The sequence below is a fragment of the Arachis hypogaea genome, chromosome 19, assembly GCF_003086295.3.
Source record: "Arachis hypogaea cultivar Tifrunner chromosome 19, arahy.Tifrunner.gnm2.J5K5, whole genome shotgun sequence".
In the NCBI taxonomy this organism is placed as follows: domain Eukaryota; kingdom Viridiplantae; phylum Streptophyta; class Magnoliopsida; order Fabales; family Fabaceae; genus Arachis; species Arachis hypogaea.
In genome coordinates this window covers 99,321,736-99,325,373 of record NC_092054.1, presented here as the reverse complement: position 1 = coordinate 99,325,373, position 3,638 = coordinate 99,321,736, and the positions used below count along the sequence as shown (strand labels likewise).

The 3,638-nt window shown below is 40.0% G+C and overlaps 1 non-coding gene across 1 annotated transcript; it reads right to left on the bottom strand.

Annotated features, from left to right (window-relative positions):
* Positions 1 to 3,532: 3,532 nt before the first annotated feature.
* Positions 3,533 to 3,638, bottom strand: LOC112781049 (small nucleolar RNA R71). Its single transcript, XR_003191847.1, has one exon. It is a non-coding gene; the product is annotated as a small nucleolar RNA R71 (small nucleolar RNA).

Here is a 3,638-nt window from a genome sequence, read left to right as displayed (position 1 = left end):
CAAGGAAAGAAATAACAAACCATATGCATGTGGTGTGCATGTATGGGGGAAAGAGACTTGAGGGAGTAAGTCCTTAGGGGTGTTTCAACACCTAGCACCTTGAACCAACTGGTTCGGGAGTGTTGGTTGAAAGCTTATTTTAAAGAGTTGCCCCCTCACAGAGTACTTAGCCTAAGAATGCAATAAACCCTGAAAAGAATGGGGAGATCAAGGAATAAAGATCTCATAGGATGCAATCAAGCAAGTATTCAAGAGCATGATAAGAACCTGGAAGCCAGTCAAGGAATGAACCTAAGTTGCTATGCATGAAACCCCATAAACCATGAACTTTACTTCTGTAATAAGAACTTGTTTCTCTTGTCATTTCATTCATCATTCTTATGTTTCAGTACTTGCTTAGGCACAAGCATGCTTAAAGTTTGGTGTTGTGATGTCAGGGCATTTTGGCCAGTTTCACTGACCTTTTTCTTTATTATTTTAGGATAGTTTCATGCATTTCTTAGTAAATAAGCAAGTTTTGGGTGAATATACACTTACATCTTGATTCAAGCAAACATTGTGAACTTTACATCATTTCATGAGAATTGTGCATGAATTGAATGATAATATAGATGATGCATGATCTCATGACTTGAAACAAAGCTTTGATGCACCTTGTTTGTTTGATTTCAGGACAAAGGAAGCAAAGAAGAACCACGTTAGCAGCCACGTTAGCTTCACTAACGTGACCACTAACGTGGAATGGGAGCAAGCTTGCAACGTTAGTAGTAAAGTTACCACCAATAATGCCTTAGAATGCCATCATAACCCACGTTAGTTGCCACGTTAGTTACACTAACATGGAAACTAACGTGGAAGAAAGGGGGAGCTCCAACGTTAGTGGTGAAAGTGAACACCACTGACGCCACACTAAGCCACGTTAAGAGCCACGTTAATCCAATTAACGTGGACTCTAACGTGGAGTAAAGGGGAAGTCGCAAGCGTTAGTGACACTCACCTTTGTCACTAACGCTGGACCAAGCCTAATTTGCCTACGTTAGTGGTCACGTTAAGACCACTAACGTGAAAGGTAACATGGAGCAATGAATGATAAGCCAACGTTAGTGACACTCACCTTTGTCACTAACGTTGGAGATGGCAAGCAGACCCACGTTAGTGGTCACGTTAATGCCATTAACGTGAGGTACTAACGTGGGAGAAGGGGGCACTTTGAAGCGTTAGTGACAAAGGTAAGTGTCACTAACGCTCTCGAAGCTGTGGCATGCCCACGTTAAGGGCCACGTTAGTTACACTAACGTGGACCATTAACGTGGAAGAAGGGGACAAAGAGCAACGTTATTGGAAAAGGTGAATTCCAATAACGTTTGCGAAGGGCTAAAGAGGCAACGTTAGTGGTTACATTATTACCACTAACGTTGAAGATAACGTGGAGTAACTAGTTAGGAACGTTAGTGAAAAAGGTTATCGTCACTAACGCTTTCGAACCCAAGTTTACACTTAACGTTAACGCCACTAACGTCCTAACTAACTTCCCATCATGCCTAACTTACACTTTCTTTGCAAGCAAATCCGAGCCCACTAAAGACTGTAACTGCTTCAACTAAAGATCAAGGGCCCATATCCAAGAGTTGAAGAGCTAACTAGAAGATCTGAAGAGTAGTATATATAGGGATAGTTTTGAATTGAAAAGGGATCTGGAACTTGAGAACTATACTCTGTATATTTTACTTTCTCTGCAACTTCTAGTTTAATTTTAGAATGCACTTTTCATTTTTGCTTTCCATTTCCAGAGCTATGAACAACTAAACCCCTTTTCATTGGGTTAGGGAGCTCTATTGTAATTTGATGGATCAATAACAGTTTTTATTATTCTTCCTCTTTCTTTTCTCTTGATTTTACTAGAAAGCTTTCGTTCTTCATCCAATTGGTTAGCTATCTTGGAAGAGAAGCTCTCCATAATTGGATATCCTCTGAACCTTGGAAGAGGAATGAGGAGATCATGCTAGAAATACTTTCTCATGCTGGACCAAATTGCGGTTTGGATGGATATAGTGACATATAATCCTACCAACACTTTGATTTGAAAATGCATGTGGTATAATCAGTGACCACACTTCATCTCTTCCCATGAGCAATTAAATCAAGGAATTGGGCAATTGTTCAAGCTTAGAGAGATTGGGTTGCCAAGGAATTGGGATCCAATCACGTAAGATTGCCAAGGAGATCAATGAATGCATTGATTGAGGAAGAGATGAGAATGAACTTGATCCGGAGAATGCAATATCTCCTAAGCCCAATGAATCCCCCATTTCTGATCTTACCCGTTCTCTTTATTTTCTGCCATTTACTTTTATGCTCATCTTCCCAAATTCCCATTTAAAATTCTGTAATTTACTTTATGCTATTTACATTCCGCCATTTATTTCCAGCATTTACATTCTCTGTTATTTACTTTTCTGCCATTTAATTTTCTGTAATTTCTCAACTCAATTTCTACTTAGCTCAACTAGAACATTCCTCTAACTAAAGTTGCTTGACCAATCAATCCCTGTGGGATTTGACCTCACTCTATTGTGAGTTTTTACTTGACGACAATTCGGCATACTTGCCAAAGGGAAATTTGTTGAGAGACAAGTTTCCGTGCATCAAGTTTATGGCGCCGTTGCCGGGGATTGATTTTGTATCGATAATGATTAAGTTGGAGGATAACTAGATTGAGCATTTTTCTTTAGATTTGTTTAATTCCATTTGAGTGATTTACTTTCAGTTTTAGCTATTTTTCTATTCTTTATCCCTTACCCGTTTGTTGTGTTTTCTTCATTGTTTACAATTCAGTTCACTAACCCACTAACTATTTGATATATTGCATCACTCACACTAACAGTCATTCTAACAAGAGTAATTTCCATTCAATTTCTTTCTTGCTTTTTGCCTTGTTGGTTGAATGATAGGTAGAAGAAGCGGAGCTTCAACTTCCTTTGATTCTGAACCTGAGAGGACCTTCCTTAGATTAAGGAGGGAAGCAAGAGGGAAGAGAGTTGCTGGTGCTGAGGAAAAGGAAGAGTATTTTGAACCAGACATGGAGGAGCATATGGAGAACCACCATGAAGAAGAAGCTCACAACCATGCCAGAGAGGGTCCAGTGAATCATGATGGGCAAGAGAGAAGAGTTCTAGGCTCTTATATCAATCCAAACCCAGGAAACCGTGGAAGTAGCATCTAAAAGCCAACCATACATGCCAATAACTTTGAACTAAAACCCCAGCTCATCACCCTCGTTCAGAACAACTATGTATTCGGGGGAAGTGCCCAAGAAGATCCCAATCAACATCTAACCACCTTCCTAAGGATATGTGATACTGTGAAGTCTAATGGTGTTCATCCTGACACCTATAGACAACTTCTATTTCCCTTCTCACTCAAGGATAAGGCATCCAAATGGCTGAAATCCTTCCCGAAGGAGAGTTTAACAACCTGGGAAGATGTGGTAAACAAATTCTTGGCGCGATTCTACCCTCCTCAAAGAATCAACAGATTGAAAACTGAGGTACAAACCTTCAGGCAACAAGATGGTGAAACTCTCTATGAAGCATGGGAGAGGTTTAAGGACTTGACAAGAAGGTGCCCACCAGACATGT